We start from the raw sequence: 20,186 nt of genomic DNA on the forward strand, positions 1-20,186 counted from the left end.
CTTTAAGAGTCCTACTTTCGTATTGGCCACTAACTCGCTATGCTTAGTCATGCAGAGGCAGTTGTCAAGCAGTGATTAGGACCGCCCACATGACTCCTAAGGTCAGAATGAACAAGGTTTAAATTAATAAATTATTTCTGAATCTTTTCCTACAAAACTATATATCATTCAGCTTAGCTCCTTCTGCTCTATAACTTGCTGCCTGCAGATTGCACTGCATTTTCATGGTGACAGGTTCCCTTTAACCCCAATATCCTACTCCTTTCATGTCACACTCAGAAAGGTCCAAGAAGATGAGATACAGGGAGTGGACTCTTCATCATACTCAAAAGACAGTGGTTTTTCTCCAATAAAATAAGTACTGCAATATAAACAATTACAATACATTAGTACATGCCTTGTATTACCGTATTTTTCGGACTATAAGACACAGTTTTTCGGGCTATAAGACGCAGTCCTGGCAGTGCGTCTTATAGTGCAAATGCTAATGACCTCTTCTTTTATGGAAAAGGTCATCAGCATACAGGTGGCGCGGGGGGCAGTGAGTGAAGTGCTGCACTGGCTGTACTCACCACTCCCTGGTGTTCTTCCGGACCCTCACAGCACTGTGTCCTGATTGCATACAGCATCAGGACATAGTGCACATAGGCATGCACTATGGCCTGATGTTGTACAACGTCACAGTGCAGCACGGGGCCCGGAAGAAGACCAGGGAGTGGTGAGTGCAGGAAAAGTGCCCGGATCGAAGTAGGAGAGGTAAGTTTATTTATTTACTTATTTCGTCTAATGGAGCTTAGAGGTCTTATATGAGGTCTGAGGAGGAATGGGGGTTGGATACAGAAGTCTGATGAAGGTCTGATCTGAGGTCTGATGGAGCTTGGGGGTTTGACCTGAGGTCTGATAGAGCTTAGGGGGTTTGACCTGAGGTCTGATGGAGCTTGGGGGTCTGATGGGGATCTGATCTTAGGTCTGAGTAGGAATGGGGGTCTGATACAGAGGTCTGATGGGGGTCTGATCTGAGGTCTGATGAAGCTTGTGGGTCTGATCCGAGATTTAAGAAGGAATGGGGGACTGATGTGGCTTTGGGATCTGATCTGAGGTCTCATGAAAAATACGGTAAGGCTCCATTCAGACATCCGTGTGTGTTTTGCGGATCCACAGATCCGCAGATCCGCAAAACATGGACACCGGCAATGTGCATTCCGCATTTTGCGGAAAGCGCATCGCCGGCACTTAATAGAAAATGCCTATTATTCTCCGCAGTTGTGGACAAGAATAGGACATGTTCTTTTTTTTTCGGGATCGGAATTGCGAACCCGGAAGTGCGGGTCTGCATTTCCGGATCCGCGCCACACATCATGCCGCCCCTATAGAAATGAATGGGTCCGCAATTCCGTTCCGCAAAATGCGGAACGGAATTGCGGACGTGTGAATGGAGCCTAACTCTGTCTACATAAGGGTCCATTCACATGTCCGCAAAACACGGACACCAGCAATGTGCGTTCGGCTTTTTGCGGGCATCGGCACTCTCATAGTAAATGCCTTTTCTTGTACGCAATTGCGGACAAGAATAGGACATGTTCTATTTTTTTGTGGAACGGAAGTGCGGATCCGGAAGTTGAGATCTGCAAATACGGACAGCACATTCCGGCCCCATTGAAAATGAATGGGTCCGCACCTGTTCCGCAAAATTGCCGAACGAATGCGGACCCATTTTGAAGACGTGTGAATGGACCCTAATAAATCCATTTGTTGAAGTGAGACAACCCATTTAAAATTCTCCAGCCTATTCTACTACCAATTATCATGTGGTGGCGCTTTCCAAAAATACCAGTGCTGTGTTTATCCAGTGTGTCACTCTGGTCTGCACAACCCTGTAGGTGTACTTTTTTAGCCCTTTAATGCAATGCTGTTATTTAGCCAAAGTGCAATTAGACGACCACAAGGTGATGATGACGCCGCTACTAAACGTCCTCCAGCTCTTGCTGCAGAACCATATCTTACTGGAATTAGAATAGGTGCATTTAAGTGTCAGATATCACAAAGCTGCTTATCTACGCAGTGCACAGCAAAAGACACGAGCTCTAGATATTATCAAAACTAATATACATAAAAGTTACTCTATCCACAAGCTACATAGAGAATGGGAGGATTATTAGTGGTAATGAGATGGACAGGTATGAGGGGGCTTGTGCTACAATGGCACTTTTTCATTAAATTGTTTAACTTTTCAGATGATATTCAGTATCTTTTTCATCATTAAAATCCATTTCTCTGTACACCACTGACTGCTCAGCGGTGTACGAGGTTGACATTTTTAGCAATAGGGCCGCAGCGCAAGAGCCCGCTCCGCTCAGCTTATCCTGGCATAGCACATGGGTACAGGGTACGGGCGTTCCTGCCCATACTCACCGCGCTGCGGCCCCATTGCTAAAAATGTCAACTCCGTATTCCGTACACCACTGAGCAGTGTAGAGAGAAGTGGATTTTAAGCGCCCAGCAAAACGTGCGCTTTAGGGAGGCAATAGTGGAATAAAAATACAAAATATATTAATAAACAATATTACAAAAACTATTATTAGGGCACTAGGGACACGTTCACAACAAAATATACAAAAGTTTAGTTACTCTTTAACTTACAAAGAAATATCATTTCAGTGCCCAGGAAGTACAGCCCTCCATATGACACCAGGGCATGACAGAGGGTCTGCATACTATCTTGTCTTATCTAGGCCTCCAACAGTTCAACTATGCTGTCATTAACTTGCCTGCCATCAATTTATAATGAGATGACACTGCCCATTCTATTCCAGTCTATACAGCAAAGCTGACAAGTGAGCTGCAGAAACAAGAGACATTAGTGTATTGGGGAAGATTTACTAATTCTATAGGTGGCATAAACATGGACAGGCTGTCAAGATGTGGACTGAATTTATTACAGGGGCTCAGGCTGGATGATAAATCTGGTGCATTTTAGTGCAAAATGTTGTGTCTTAGGCCCCACCCCCTTTCCCACTTAGTCATGCCCCCTTGTCAAACTAGGCGCAGAGGATTTTCCCAAAACTGGCAAAATGTGCCAATTTACACCAAATGTTGGTACAATTTACAGCTAGTTCACAGTGCACTCACATGAGTAAATCTAGGCCATTGTCTCTGCTTTAGTGGCCAGTCTGAAAAAAAAACACAAAAAAGAGCTACACTACTCACAAAAAGATAATATCACTGTAGTGTGAACTTTTTTACATTTTCCATAACTTTCACCCGAAAGCCAAATAGCTTTCGGGTGAAAGTTATGGAAAATGTAAAAAAAAGTTCACACTACAGTGATATTATAATATGAAAGTGGGGCATTTAAGTAGAAGCATGCAATGGTGATATCCTCATCTCAGACAGAAGCCAACACCAGTGGTGGGTATATCCCCACAAAAAATGTCACTGGCTCAATAACTTGTCATGAGGCCTTGAGCACCAATTACAGCTTGACAACGACTTCTCACGCTGTTCACAAGTCGACTTATTGTCTGCTGAGGCATGGCATCCCACTCTTCTTGAAGGGCAGCCCTCATTGTAGTTCTGGGGTACAGAGTTACAAGCCTCCACACGGCGACTCATCTGATCCCATAGGTTTTCAATGGGATTCAGGTCTGGAGAAAGTGCAGATGACTTCATTTGAGGTCCCCCAGCCTCCAGCAGCCGTTGCCTAATGATGCGACCTCGATGAGCTCGCGCATTGTCATCCATGATGATGAAATTAGGCCTGTGTTGTTCATGCAGAGGCAAAATGACTGGATTAATGATGTTATTCAAGTAGTATGGGCCTGTCACTGTACCAGTCACAAAGTGTATAGCAGTTCTGTATTGACTAGACACATCTGCCCACACTGTAACTTCACCACCACCACCAAAGGCTCATCTGGTGACAACAGTGGCTGATGCATAGCGATCTCCTTGACGTCTCCAAATCGCTGGCAGCCATAATTTCTAGTTTTATAAAAATATAACATGATCCAACCCGTCAGGTGAACGCTGTAAAAAAATAAAAACTGTGCCATTTCTTGGTCACTTTCCCTCACAGAAAATGTAATACCAAGTGATCAAAAAGTCGTATATACCCCGAACTAGTACCAATCAAACCGACACCTTGAGCCCCTTCATAAGACAATCGCCTTAAAAATTTAAAAAATATGGCTTTCAGAATATGGCAACCCAAAAACAAGATTGTTTTTCTTTTCAAAATTGCTTTTACTGTGTAAAATAAAAAAATAGACATATTAGGTACTGCTGCATATGAAATCACCTGCTCTACAAAAGTATCATAGATCTACTCCATCAAGTGAATGCTGTAAAAAACTGAACATTTTTGGTCACCTTGCCCCAAAAAAGTGTAATATTGAATGATCAAAAAATCATATATACCCACAAGTGGTACCAATAAAAATATCTACTCTTCCCGCAAAAAATAATACGATCAGCAGAAAAATGGAGACATACTTTATCAAAAATGCTTTATTATGTAAGCCTGAAACAAATAAAAATATACATATTTGATATCGTTGCATCCGTAACGACCTACTCTATAAAAATAACACAAGCTATTCTGTCAGGTAAATACCATAAAAGAACAAAAATAAAAACTGTTGCCATAACAGCCAATTTTGTTAACCTTGCCTGACAAAAGCGTACTATTGAGCAATTAAATATCATATGTACCCCAAAATAATACCAATAAAACTGACTCCTTATCCAGTAGTTTCCAAAATGCGTTCACTTTTTGGGAGTTTCTACTGTAGGGGTGCATCAGCGGGTCTTCAATTGCAACATGGCAACTTAAAATTATCCCTGTGAAATCTGCCCTCCAAAAACCAAATGTGCTCTTTCCCTTCTGCGCCCTGCCGTGTGCCCATACAGCAGGTTACAACCACATATAGGGTGTTTCTGTAAACTGCAGAATCAGGGTAAGGCTACTTTCACACTTGCGTTCGGGGTTCCGCTTGTGAGTTCCGTTTGAAGGCTCTCACAAGCGGCCCCGAACGGATCCGTACAGCCCCAATGCATTCTGAGTGGATAAGGATCTTCTCAGAATGCATCAGTTTGGCTCCGTTCCGCCTCCATTCCGCTCAGGAGGCGGACACCCGAATGCAGCTTGCAGCGTTTTGGTGTCCGCCTGGCCGTGCGGAGCCAAACGGATCCGTCCTGACTTACAATGCAAATCAATGGGGACGGATCCGTTTGACGTTGACACAATATGGTGCAATTGCAAACGGATCCGTCCCCCATTGACTTTCAATGTAAAGTCAGGAGTCCCTATTAATATACCATCGGATCGGAGTTTTCTCCAATCCGATGGTATATTTTAACTTGAATCGTCCCCATCACCATGGGAACGCCTCTATGTTAGAATATACCATCGGATTTGAGTTAGATCGTGAAACTCAGATCCGACAGTATATTCTAACACAGAGGCATTCCCATAGTGATGGGGACACTTCAAGTTAGAATATACTAAGAACTGTGTACATAACTGCCCCCTGCTGCCTGGCAGCACCTGATCTCTTACAGTGGGCTGTGATCAGCACAATTAATCCCTCAGGTGCCGCACCTGAGGGGATAATTGTGCGTATCATAGCCCCCTGTAAGAGATCAGGTGCTGCTAGGCAGCAGGGGGCCAGACCCCCCTCCCTCCCCAGTATTATATTCATTGGTGGCCAGTGCGGCCCCCCTCCCTCCCCAGTATTATAATAATTGGTGGCCAGTGCGGCCTCCCCTCTCCCCCCCTAATTAAAATCACCCCCCCATCATTGGTGGCAGCGGAGAGTTCCGATCGGAGTCCCAGTTAAATCGCTGGGGCTCAGATCGGTTACCATGGCAGCCAAGACGCTACCGCAGTCCTGGCTGCCATGGTTACTTAGCAATTTTAGAAGCATTATACTTACCTGCACTGTCTGTGTCCGGCCGGGCGCTCCTCCTACTGGTAAGTGAAAGGTCTGTGCAGTGCATTGCTTATAGCACAGACCTGTCACTTACCAGTAGAAGGAGCGCCCGGCCGGCCACAGACAGCGCAGGTAAGTATAATGCTTCTAAAATTGCTAAGTAACCATGGCAGCCAGGACTGCAGTAGCGTCTTGGCTGCCATGGTAACCGATCGGAGCCCCAGCGATTAAACTGGGACTCCGTTCAGAACTCTCCGCTGCCACCAATGATGGGGGGTGATTTTAATTAGGGGGGGGAGAGAGGGGAGGCCGCACTGGCCACCAATGAATATAATACTGGGGAGGGAGGGGGGCCGCACTGGCCACCAATGAATATAATACTGGGGAGGGAGGGGGGCCGCACTGGCCACCAATGAATTTAATACTGGGGAGGGAGGGGGGGGCCGCACTGGCCACCAATGAATTTAAAACTGGGGAGGGAGGGGGGTCTGCCCCCTGCTGCCTGGCAGCACCTGATCTCTTACAGGGGGCTATGATACGCACAATTAACCCCTCAGGTGCCACACCTGAGGGGTTAATTGTGCGGATCACAGCCCCCTGTAAGAGTTCGGGTGCTGCCAGGCAGCAGGGGGCAGTTATTTACACAGTTCTTTTAGTATATTCTAACTTGAAGGGTCCCCATCACCCTGGGAACCCCTCTGTGTTAGAATATACTGTCGGATCTGAGTTTTCACGATGTGAAAACTCAGATCTGAAAAAACTGTTATGCAGACGGATCCGTTCTGAACGGATGCAAGCGTTTGCATTATAGGTGCGGATCCGTCTGTGCAGACACCAGACGGATCCGCACCGAACGCAAGTGTGAAAGTAGCCTAATAAATATAGAAAAATTTAAAATCTGCAAAAAAATTGACATTTGATTTCATTTTATTTTTGACACCTAAAGGGTAAACAAAGTTTGTAAAATCAGTTTTGAATAACTTGAGAAGTGTAATTTCTAAAAATGGGTCATTTGTGGGGTGTTTGTATATGTAAGCCCCACAAAGTGACTTCATAACTAAACTGGTCCCTAAAAAAGGGGGTTTTGGAAATACTTAAAAATTTTAACAATTGCTTCTAAAATTCTAAACCTTCTAACATCCTAAAAAAATAAAATGTCATTTATAAAATGATGCAAACATAAAGTAGACATATAGGAAATGTAAAGTAATAACTAATTTATGAGGTATCACAATCTGCCTTAAAAGCAGAGAAATTAAAATTTAGAAAATTGCTAATTTTTCCAAATGTTTGGTAAATTTGGGATTTTTTAATAAAGAAAGGTAAAACATTTTGACTCAAGTTTATCACTAACATGAAGTAAAATGTGTCACAAGAAAACAGACTCAGAATTGCTTGGATAAATAAAAGCTTTCCAGAGTTATTACCACATAAAATGACACATGTCAGATTTGCAAAAATCAGCCTGGGATTTAAGGTGAAAAGTGGCTCGGTACTGAAAGGGTAAAAAAAAAATTATGTCATTTTAAATTTTCCATGTCAATATCTATATTTATACAAAAACCATAACATCCAGTTTTCGCACTGGCCACTAAGGTTACTTTCACACTCGCGTTTTGGTTTCCGTTTGTGAAATCCGTTCAGGGCTCTCACAAGCGGTCCAAAACGGATCAGTTTGCATTCTAATGCATTCTGAATGGATAAGGATCCGCTCAGAATGCATCAGTTTGCCTCCGTTCCGCCTCCATTCCGCTTTGGAGACGGACACCAAAAGTCAATAGGGAAGGATCCGTTTTCACTGACACAATATGGCACAATAGAAAACTGATCCGCCCCTCATTGACTTTCAATGGTTTCAAGACGGATCCGTTTTGGCTATGTTAAAGATAATACAAACGGATCCATTCTGAACGGATGCATGTGGTTGTATTATCTGAACAGATGCGTTTGTGCAGATCCATGACGGATCCGCACCAAACGCGAGTGTGAAAGTAGCCTAAGCCTAACAATAAGTGCCACATCTGTACAGATCACTTTACTGCAGTTACCTGCTTATCTGTCATTCTAAGCCTACCTGTAATGATATCACCTCTGTGTATAGATGAGACAGAATCCTCCATTCACAAAAGGTAATTGTCAAAGCTTATCTATTCTTTCTTTGTACAATTACCTCTGCACAGGTCACAGAGCAAACACTCTCACATAGAAGTCAATGAGGTCCCCTCCTGGTCATTTTGTCTATGGGCCATGGGGCTGCCATAAAGCAATTGTTTTAATAGTTTCTAAATGCTGTTAAGAACAGCTTAGGCAAGATGGCCCCCTCCATAATAATGTTCAGGAAATAGAACAAATAAACCTGCAATCAGAAAATAAAAACGGATTAGAAAAAAAATGAATATGTGTCGCTATCTGGTTTTATCTGGCAGATAAAATTATTGGTGACACATTTACTTTAATTTCTCTAAGTAAATGAGTATACAGCCGGAGACTGACAGCTAGTTTGCATTTCTTCCTTCCTGACAAATTGATACGGCGAGGGTCAAATGTTAAAGCTTCAAATGTTAATGCGATTTAACAAAAGTAAAACTTGAAGAATAAAAGTGATTAATAATTTAGTGAATTTCAGAACGGCTGGATACACATTAGTGGAAGTGGAGCATAACTTCCACAAACCTTTATTTAACAGCAAGATCAGCTCCCTGGTAATATCTGAAGTGCTTATGTACATGTATGAAACATGTAACCATTCATGTCAATTGTTACAGAGCCGCAACAGCATGGTAATCGGAATAGTATATACAGAGGCTTTGAATTTTATGTGGAATATACAATATCTATTTAGAGTATTGTACTTTCTTGTTTTGACCATGATATCAAAGGGTAAAAGACACATACTAAATGTACTTACCTGCACATATACCTGCTAACACCCAGGTGAATACTCTGAGGCCCTCTAATTACAGCTTTGATGCTTCTTCCACCCCTCTTTCATATTCCCTCACTCTGCCATCCTCCCTTTCCACTTTCCACCCTTTCCTATTATTATGCTGCTCTATCTTCATTCTCTTGGCATCTTTTCCTCCTTTTCCTCTGACTATTTTCCCACTACTATTACCCTGACAATTTTTTCCTTTAATCCCTCTCCTAGCATTCAGGTGCCCTCCATCCACTGTGAAGCCATCTCCATTCATCTTGTATCTCTCTGACAACCTGCCTATCTTATAATTCCAGTGCCCTCATTTTCCTCTCTTATCAGTTTGGCACTTTGACCTATGTTCCTGTACCCACGCTTTACTCTATGACCACATACACCACTTTCTATGTCTCTGGCACCTTCTCCTCTTTATCTTCTTATAGACTTTCCTTCTACATACAGTCCTGATCAAAAGTTTAAGACCACTTGAAAAATGGCAAAAAATCATATTTAGCATGGCTGGATCTTAACAAGGTTCCAAGTAGAGCTTCAACATGCAACAAGAAGAAATGGGAGCGAGACAAAACATTTTTTGAGCATTCAATTTAATGAAAACAACGAATAAACTGAAACAGGCTGTTTTTCAGCTGATCAAAAGTTTAGGACCACACCTCCAAAAAAAAACTAAACCCCCCCCAAAACAGAAATCCAACTTCCAAACATGAACTCAGTAATGAGTAGCTCCGCCGTTATTGTTGATCACTTCAAAAATTCGTTTCGGCATGCTTGATGCAAGTGTTTCCATGAGGTGAGTGGGAACAGTTCTCCAAGTGGTGAAGATAGCCGCACGAAGGCTATCTACTGTCTGGAACTGTTGTCCATTTTTGTAAACTTCCCTTGCCATCCATCCCCAAAGGTTCTCAATTGGATTTAGATCAGGGGAACACGCAGGATGGGCCAAAAGAGTGATGTTATTCTCCTGGAAGAAGTCCCTTGTCCTGCGGGCATTGTGTACTGTAGCGTTGTCCTGTTGAAAAACCCAGTCGTTACCACACAGACGAGGGCCCTCAGTCATGAGGAATGCTCTCTGCAACATCTGGACATAGCCAGCGGCCGTTTGACGCCCCTGCACTTCCTGAAGCTCCATTGTTCCACTGAAGGAAAAAGCACCCCAGACCATTATGGCGCCCCCTCCACTGTGGTGCGTAGAAAACATCTCAGGTGGGATCTGCTTGTCATGCCAGTAATGTTGGAAACCATCAGGACCATCAAGGTTACATTTTTTCTCATCAGAGAATAAAACTTTCTTCCACCTTTGAATGTCCCATGTTTGGTGCTCTCTTGCAAAGTCCAAACAAGCAGTTCTGTGGCGTTCAAGGAGATGACATCTTTGAAGACGTTTTTTGTTTTTGAAGCCCTTCAGTCTCAGATGCCGTCTGATGGTTATGGGGCTGCAGTCAGCAACAGTAAGGGCCTTAATTTGGGTCGAGGATCGTCCAGTGTCTTGACGGACAGCCAATTGGATCCTCCGGCTCAGTGCTGGTGAAATTTTTTTGGGTCTTCCACTTGACTTTTTTGTTCCATAACCCTCAGGATCATTTAAGAAATTCCAAATGACTGTCTTACTGCGTCCCACCTCAGCAGCGATGGCGCGCTGTGAGAGACCCTGCTTATGCAGTTCAACAACCCGACCGCGTTCAAAAAGTGAGAGTTTTTTTTGCCTTTGCCATCACAACGTGTGACTACCTGACAGAAAATGACAATAAATCCACATCTTTGCACAGATTTGGCCTTTGAAAGGCATGTGGTCCTAAAATTTGGATCAACTGAAAAACAGCCTGTTTCAGTTTAATCGTTATTTTCAATTAATTGAATGCTTAAAAAATGTTTTGTCTCACTCTCATTTCTTCTTGTTGCATGTTGAAGCTCTACTTGGAACCTTGTTAAGATCCAACAATGTAAAATATGATTTTTTGCCATTTTTCAAGTGGTGTTAAACTTTTGATCAGGACTGTACCTTTCCTGTCGTGCTGGCATCCTTTTTTCCTAAATTCTGGTGTAGTGTCTTCTGTCAAGTACTATGCCACCCCTTTTCTACCACACTAGTGCCCCCTCTTCCCAGTATCATCATTCTGCTGTAGTGTCTTTTATTCCTCACCACTCTGATGACATCACTTCCCTCTCATATCACCACAACGCCATGCCACCCCTTACCTATCACACTGGTGCCCTCTTTCCTCAAATGATTATTGTGATATAGTGTTTACCTTCCCTCTCCTGTCCTAGTACCCTTCCCTCTCCTGTCCTAGTACCCTTCCCTTTACTGTCCTAGTACCCTTCCCTTTACTGTCCTAGTACCCTTCCCTCTCCCGTCCTAGTACCCTTCCCTCTCCTGTCCTAGTACCCTTCCCTCTCCTGTCCTAGTACCCTTCCCTCTCCTGTCCTAGTACCCTTCCCTCTCCTGTCCTAGTAACCTTCCCTCTCCTGTCCTAGTAACCTTCCCTCTCCTGTCCTAGTAACCTTCCCTCTCCTGTCCTAGTAAAATTCCCTCTACTGTCCTAGTACCCTTCCATTTCACTTCAATGACTCAGACACCATCTTGTGGTCCATGTTAAACATTATGATAAACATTATGGCTTGTGGTCCATGTTAAACATTATGATATACCCATCACTTTGCTATACTTTACTCCTCTTCACCTCCAGATGTACAGTCAGGTCCATAAATATTGGGACATCGACACAATTGTAACATTTTTGGCTCTATACACCACCAACATGGATTTGAAATGAAACGAACATGGTGTGCTTTAACTGCAGACTGTCAGCTTTAATTTGAGGGTATTTACATCCAAATCAGGTGAACGGTGTAGGAAATACAACAGTTTACATATGTGCCTCCTACTTGTTAAGGAACCAAAAGTAATAGGACAATTGGCTTCTCAGCTGTTCCATGACTAGGTGTGTGTTATTCCCTCATTGTCCCAATTACAATGAGCAGATAAAAGGTCCAGAGTTCATTTCAAGTGTGCTATTTGCATTTGGAATCTGTTGCTGTCAACTCTCAAGATGAGATCCAAAGAGCTGTCACTATCAGTAAAGCAAGCCATCATTAGGCTGAAAAAACAAAACAAACCCATCAGAGAGATAGCAAAAACATTAGGAGTGGCCAAAACAACTGTTTGGAACATTCTTAAAAAGAAGGAACGCATCGGTTAGGTCAGCAACACCAAAAGACCACGGAAAACAACTGTAGTGGATGACCGAAGAATTATTTCCCTGGTGAAGAAAACACCCTTCACAACACTTGTCCAGATCAAAAACACTCTCCAGGAGGTAGGTGTATGTGTGTCAAAGTCAACAATCAAGAGAAGACTTCACCAGAGTGAATACAGAGGGTTCACCACAAGATGCAAACCATTGGTGGTCCTCAAAAACAGGAAGGCCAGATTAGAGTTTGCCAAATGACATCTAAAAAAGCCTTCACAATTCTGGAACAACATCCTATGGACAGTTGAGACCAAGATCAACTTGTACCAGAGTGATGGGAAGAGAAGAGTATGGAGAAGGAAAGGAACTGCTCATGATCCTAAGCATACCACCTCATCAGTGAAGCATGGTGGTGGTAGTCTCATGGCGTAGGCATGTATGGCTGCCAATGGAACTGGTACTCTAGTATTTATTGATGATGTGACTGCTGACAAAAGCAGCATGATGAATTCTGAAGTGTTTTGGGCAATATTATCTGCTCATATTTAGCCAAATGCTTCAGAACTCATTGGATGGCGCTTCACTGAGCAGATGTACAATGACCCAAAGCATACTGCAAAAGCAACCAAAGAGTTTTTTAAGGGAAAGAAGTGGAATGTTATGCAATGGCCAAGTCAATCACCTGACCTGAATCCGATTGAGCATGCATTTCACTTGCTCAATACAAAACTGAGGGGAACAAGCAAGAACTGAAGACAGTTGCAGTAGAGGCCTGGCAGAGCATCACCAGGGATGAAACCCAGCGTCTGGTGATGTCTATACATTCCAGACTTCAGGCTGTAATTGACAGCAAAAGATTTGCAACCAAGTATTAAGAAGTGAAAATTTTATTTATGATTATTATTCTGTCCCATTACTTTTGGTTCCTTAACAAGTGGGAGGCAGATATGCAAACTGTTGTAATTCCTACACCGTTCACCTGAATTAGATGTAAATACCCTCAAATTAAAGCTGACAGTCTGCAGTTAAAGCACATCTTGTTCGTTTCATTTCAAATCCATGTTGGTGGTGTATAGAGCCAAAAATGTTACAATTGTGTCGATGTCCCAATATTTATGGACCTGGCTGTATGTTCCTAAAACTGAACTGATAGCCATAAAGTAGTCAATAAAAAAGACATACATCTGAGATGCTTGAAACCTCATTCAAAGTATTATTTTGGTGGTATTTAGTCCCTTCTAGAATAGCCCACATGGTGCCAGGTTTGCCCCTGGGTGAAAGGACTTTGGTATGGGTCTATTTCCTTATTAACTTAGTAACTGGCCATAACCTCTTGGAGGACCCTTGGGAGGCTCTCTTAAACAGGAAGACACCAGGGCTTCCTCCAAAATCCCAAAGACTGATTAGCTTCTTCTTTCTGGCTACCAAGCAGATGATTGCTGTGGCTTGGAAGAAGAATTCTCTAGACTTCTCCGAAGTCAAGAGACAATTTGACTTTTACATGAACAATATAACAAAAAAATGAACTTACATACTAGCAGATCACCATGGCAAACTCTTGGAGATTTGGACCTCTTAGATTGATTACTCCCTTTCTGACCAGCAGAACAGATCACTGCTCTCCATCGGAAGGCATGCACCTTCCCACTTCACTGCAACTATCTAAGATTTCTGTCCAGCAAGAGAATTCCCCCTCTCCATTTTTGTCCCACGTTTATTCCATGTCTGTCTATCTCCATATGTTCTACATTTTGTTGAGCCTATTGACCCCAACTCACAGCCCACCCACTTAGGAGGGGCTCACTTCCTCCTTGCCATTTTTAATATACGTCCTTTCCAGTGGCCTCATTGGCTCCTCTTGGAGGACTTATTAGACCATTGTTTTGCAAAGCTTTTCATGTTTATTATAGTTTGCTTTAATTTCTTAGCTTACTGTTTACTCATTTTGCCCATTTTGATGTTTGATTGACATTAGAAACATATATCAAAATTGCAATGAAAATTATTGTAAAAAAAAAAAATTAAATACGTCGGAAAAGAGACAAGCATGCGTTCACCTGCCACAGATTGCGTGTGGTTCGCTATATTATCTGCATTGTGTTTCTATCTATTATGTGTCAACCATTTATTTGCCATCAGATTTTTATATTATGAGATACAAAACTGTACAGGTTATGGGCAGACAGCTTGCAAGTAACACAGGCTATAACTATCAATTTATTCTAAGTAACAGCAAGGCATGTACAACAATAAATTTGGAAACTCCCTTTAAGCAAAAGTACGAGCTATTGATAGAACCTGCAGAGCCTGAGAAGTGAGAAACGTGTTATATTAATAGACCATCAGAATTAGACCAAGTCCTTGCTTGGTACACAGGAAAATTTGTTCTAAGTAAAATAAGCAAGTTCTTCATGTGGCGGGGGCTTTCTACAACATCATTTTAGTTAATAATGGTAGTCCAGACTGCCTATAGTGAACCAGAGAAGGGAGCAAATATTGGTTATGAGAACACAATGTGTAGTATAATAGTATATTCTGTATATTAATACAGGTCTAGCGTATAGATAGTTTAGTTAAAAAGGTATTATGGTTACAAGTTACCCACTACCCAATGGGCTGCGATTGTGCAGCCATCCCTCCATTTACTGCTAGGGGACTTTCAAAAATAGCAGGAAGTCTCATAATGGTAAATGGAGGGGTGACCACGCATGTGCATCTTGGTCTCCATTTACTTCTGGACCGTGTTCTTGAGATAAGAGCAGGTGTCAGAAGTAGGACCAACACCAATAGATCCTATAGATGTCCCAGGAGTGTGGTACACTTCTGACATGACCTATGTTCCTCTGTCCCTCTCCATGTGTCTTTGTCCCACTCCTGCAAGACTGTGATTGTATATTTAACGCATAAATTCTCATAACTCACATATGATACCACACTGATAATTGTATTTATTTCTACACATTCCCTTTAGCAGGAGTCCCTTTCACCAGACCCGCCTAACAGTAGCAGCCTACTATGCCAAAAGGGGACGCTCATCACTATGGCAGTAGTAGTATCTGATTCCCTTTAGTTAGATTTGATTTTTAATAACTCACAGAATAAAGAGATAATCTTCGAAAAGGGGGCATAGATAAAAAATATCACTGAAAAAATGAACCCCTAAAATTTTACCTTTACTAGATAGATTTAAAAAAGATACACAGCAAGGACAATATGATAAAACTTAATATTAGATGTGATCTTTAATATGCAGATTAAGTTTAATCATATTCTCCTTGCTGATCTCTGATTAACTGTGCGAACACTATATGATTATACACCGAGGTGTAGGCACAGGATATTTGTTGTTGATGTATTGTGTACACAAGTGTATTATTTTCTATTTGGGGGCTTTGTGTATCTTTTTTAAATGTATCTAGTAAAGGATACATTTTAGGGGTTAATTTTTTCTGTGATATTTTTTAGATTTTTTAATAAGCAGCAACTACCATTCTCCACCACTCTCCTTCTCCTCCTCCCCTTAGTACCAAGCACTACATCAGCATTAATCAGAAACAAAGACTACTCCAATGAACTCCCATTCATTGTGACAGCAAGGTCCGTTTTATTAGCGCCATGTTTACGGACAATTCCCAAACCAGCCGAGTTAATTTTTGTTTTGTTTCAGCTATTTGTCGGCCCGCCTCTGCTCATAACGGAGATTGCCTTTCATTCTGTCATAATCCGGCGCTTGTCAGTGGCCGTGCCATAGTGCAGTGTTTCATACATATTTACAGCCTGTTTTATAGATGCAGTAAAATATATAAAGTGGCTGCAGACCTGGTACTCAGAGAAAAGGGCTGCTGAGCAGAATACTAATGTGCAAGTAGGTGAACCTGAGAGGTAATAAAAGACGGGAACACAAAGCTTCTGTATATCAAGTGAAAATATTCACGACGTCCCACTGAACATCAGTGCAAACTCTTTCCCCTTTCTTCTGGATGATAACTTTCTCTGTGTTCCCGACCTGTCACCTCCAATATATTCACGTTCTGTATCTTTATCCAAGATCTATGTTATGTGTAATGTATTTTTAGAGTTGAAGGACAGGGAGAGAGACCTAAATCAGTCTGAGAAACCAGCATGGGCCCAAGGTTCCCCCTAAGCCTCCTTTAGATATTCTCCTGAATAGCACGTGTTGTTGCCTTCTCCAACCATACCCTGGTATGAGTCATTTTTCTAGACTACTGCACCTTATAATATGATATTAATCTAGTATTATAAATAATCCATATAGTAGGCCCAACATAACCATCATGTTTCGGACAGAGATGCTTGCAGATGGTGACTGACAGCTAGATAAACTTGCTGTCCAGATATGTGGATGTTGATGGATTCCTGCACATCATGGTATTGGTCACCAATGACAAATGTATTTTATTGTAGACCGCATTCACTGAGTTTTCATAGTACAGGTCAGATATTTAATGGTATTGGACAAGATTTCAGAATTGACTGGTACTAGGTGTACCTCTCAGGAGCCTGTAGGAACATAGTCTAATTCTTTAGACTCCGACCATCAAGAAGGCCACAACTTAAAGGTGTGGTCCCACAAAAAAATATTGTTTATTGCTAAATCCAGCACATTATTTTTTAAGTTACTAAAATATGCTTATATCCCCATATATTCCAGGAATAATATTAGTATAGCGCCACCTGCTGTTTCTATTGAGCAGCCTTTCTGTGTCCACAACAGTAAATGTGCCAAGGTGAACAAACATGCTCAGTCTTGTTTCTTTACCTGCTACTGTGGGTATGGAGTGGTGTGGTGAGCCGGCTGCTTCTCAGAGGAGATACTAAGCAAGTGCATTTACAGTAATGCTGTCTCAATCTATTATCACTTGCTCCTAATTTTCTCTGCAGCTTTAGCAACAGCCGGCTCATCTATAATCCCCCACACACCCAAAGAAGTAAGGAAGGATGCAGAAACAGTCAGGGTTGAGCACGTCCCCACTTCAGGCACTTTTAATGAGGTAGACACAGAAAGGCTGTTCAATAGAAACAGCAGGTGGCGCTACGCTAACATTATTCCTGGAACGGGATATTTACATGTGGTACCCATATTGAAATTTAAGGTTTGCATTATCTGAGCTGGTAACATTCTAAGCATTACCACCTATTGTATCAGTATACATCAGAATTCATCTATTGTCAGACAGCAGCCGTATGGGCTGGGAGTGACTCAATAAGGTCCTGGTAGGTTGTCTCAGGTATCTGTGGCCATAATGACTGCATTGCCTCCCACAGCTGCTGGAGGAAGCGTGGGGGAGGATCCATAGAGCAAAGATGACGATCAGGGTGGTCCTACAGATGCTCAGTTGGGTTCAAGTCTGTGGGGGCCAGGGTAGTTTTTGGAAGTCTTGGTAGTCATGCTCTTCCAACCAATGTTGGACATTTCTAGCCGTGTGATGTCTGATGTCGCATTGTCTTAGTGGAAGATGCCATCCACCCCAGGGAAGACAATCAACATTTATGTGTGTATGTGATCTGCAAGGATGGATTCATACCGAAATCAGTTGAGAGTGCCTTCCACATGGATGAGAATTTCAAGAAAACATTCCCCAGACCATGACACTGCCACCACCAGCTTGTGTTCTTCCAGCAAAAGATATTTGTTCTCAGAAGTTTCTCGCTTGGCAAGCCAATGTCCAACACGCTACAGGCTGCCAAAAAAGGTGCCAAAAATTTGCAGTGCAAACTCCACAAAATTACCATGTATGGACATAGGCTAAAGCACTCCATGGACTTCAACGTTTGGTTTGGTATCTGCCAAATTAATAAAAGTACTGAACAATTCAGTATGTAAAAGTCATGTGAAAAACCTATGGATTACCAGTGTCTCCATCATATACAGAACATTTAAATATAAATAAAAAATACCCCAGTGGTCAACAGACCATATGGTCTTCTTCTACATAAGCAGCATTCCCTCATGGTTGGCCCAATAGGACACCATCAGAAAGTTGGGGGAACATACCAATAAGGAGAACCTCACCCCAATTGTGCCCATGGGGAGGTTTATATAAAAAAAAGGAAAGCTTTAAAATTCAGCAGTTTCTGTGTAGCCGTGTATTTTTTGGCTTAGAAGACCTAAAGAATTGGTATAATAGTAAGAGCCTTTGACATCCAACATCCTCACCTCATGAATGTAATTCCTCACCTCATAAATGTGATATTTAGAGGGTTTTCATCCACATTTTTACATACCATACATTTTTAACTGATAGGTTCAATTTGAAACATGTGCCATTTATGTCTGTTCTCCCCGAAACCCCAGAACAAAGTCCTGTTCTCAAAGTCCTTTGCATGTTTGGTCGATTATATCAAAATATCTTGCGGGTTATGAAATATCTTAGAGAGGTTACCCCCATGCTATAGAACCACATACACATGGACATGTGTATAAACACCAACACATTACAATACATTAAGCGATATTGCCTGCTAGCAGGAAGGAAGTTCAGTTGTAAGCAGGCTATGAGTGAGAGAGCATGGTGAACTGGAAGGGGAAGCACAAAGACAAAAAAACTCCTGCCCCACAAAAGCATCTAGCAAAAGTAGAGTGCGTGTCTGAAAGAACAGACAGCAGCAGACTGAGATACAGAAGCCTGTGAGACTTGAGTCAAATAGGAAAGGAGAACAGATATTCCAGACTGTAGTAGCCATAACAAAGGGAAATTACTGGAAAATACAGGTCAGTGAAAGGTAATGCAGATATTTATATTTATGGCTATGGACTTCACTGCAATTTGGTAGGATTAGAAGTTTCAGATACCCTGCCATACTTAAGAGACTGACAAGCCATCTGTTATAACAACTGCCCCTGCAAAGGGTACTTTGGAAATACAGACATAGACAGAGGGGGGGGGCATTGCACCCCTTTGGTCAAGTTCAGAAGATTGCACAAGTTATCTGTAAAAGGGACTCAGAGGGAATCTTTTTATCAGCTGCATGTGTGAAACAAACTGTGCCTACCTCTGCCAACATGTGCAATTGTGAACTGTTGAAGTCACTAATAAAGCTAACAACGGCCTCATTATTGGTGGTACTGTACATGACCTCTCCAAACATACGGCACCCCTGCCTTAAACCCCAAAACCTATTTACACCAAGGGCAACCCCACTACAGCTAGGTAGAGGACACCGATCCAAAGGGTGCCCCAAGGGAAGAAAGGGTGCACCCTCCTATCATTGCACGGCCCAGGGAAGCATCAGAGTGAATAACTACTACCTCAATCAGTACTACACCAACTCCTATAATCTCCGCATCCCTTGGGACCTGCTGCATGATGGGTGGGTGTCATATTGCAGCTTCATACAACTCAGAGTATGGACCTGTAATATGAATATAGTATTGTATGTGCATGTTACTGTTGTATGTGTGTATACTGGTATATGTATGTCTATAGTGTATACATATGCACACTATATGTATAACAAAGCAGATGTGGATCCACTGTGTCAGTTGAACAAATTGGACCTGAGGGTGTTATGCACATCCTTTTTTAGGGATCTGGACACCACTGCAGAGGAGTAGTCACTGTTCCAGAGGCACCAGTAAAGAGCACCAAGGGATCAAGCAAAACCATAGTCAGGGCAGACAGCTCAGGGTCAGAACGGCAATCAGGGGAAAGTGCCCAAAGTTCCCCAGGGTGACCATCCATTGGCTAGGAAAGATTAGGGTATGTGTACTGGCCCTTGAAGAGCTATGCATGCATGGGAGGACAGCGTTACTCCAGCAGTAGCATCGGGCAGGGATAGAGGAACACCGGCGGGACCAGACCACCAGAGACCTGGAGCTATGGATTGGGTAAGCAATGCAGTGCAGTGCCCACCAGCAGGAGAGGGGTAGCGGTGGACACAGACCACCACTATAACTGTATATAGTGTTAATATTACAGAACACATACTGGGAAATATATATACAGTATATATATATATATCTCTTATATATATAAAAATTTGATTCTGTCTTTCTGTCTAGACGTCTGTCTGTACGTTCTTTATGCGCGACCAAACGACTGGACCAATCTTCACCAAATTTGGCACACAGGTACATCCAGGTGTCCAGAAAGGTTTTAGACTGGGTCTCAG

Source organism: Bufo bufo, chromosome 5 (genome assembly GCF_905171765.1).
Source record: "Bufo bufo chromosome 5, aBufBuf1.1, whole genome shotgun sequence".
In the NCBI taxonomy this organism is placed as follows: domain Eukaryota; kingdom Metazoa; phylum Chordata; class Amphibia; order Anura; family Bufonidae; genus Bufo; species Bufo bufo.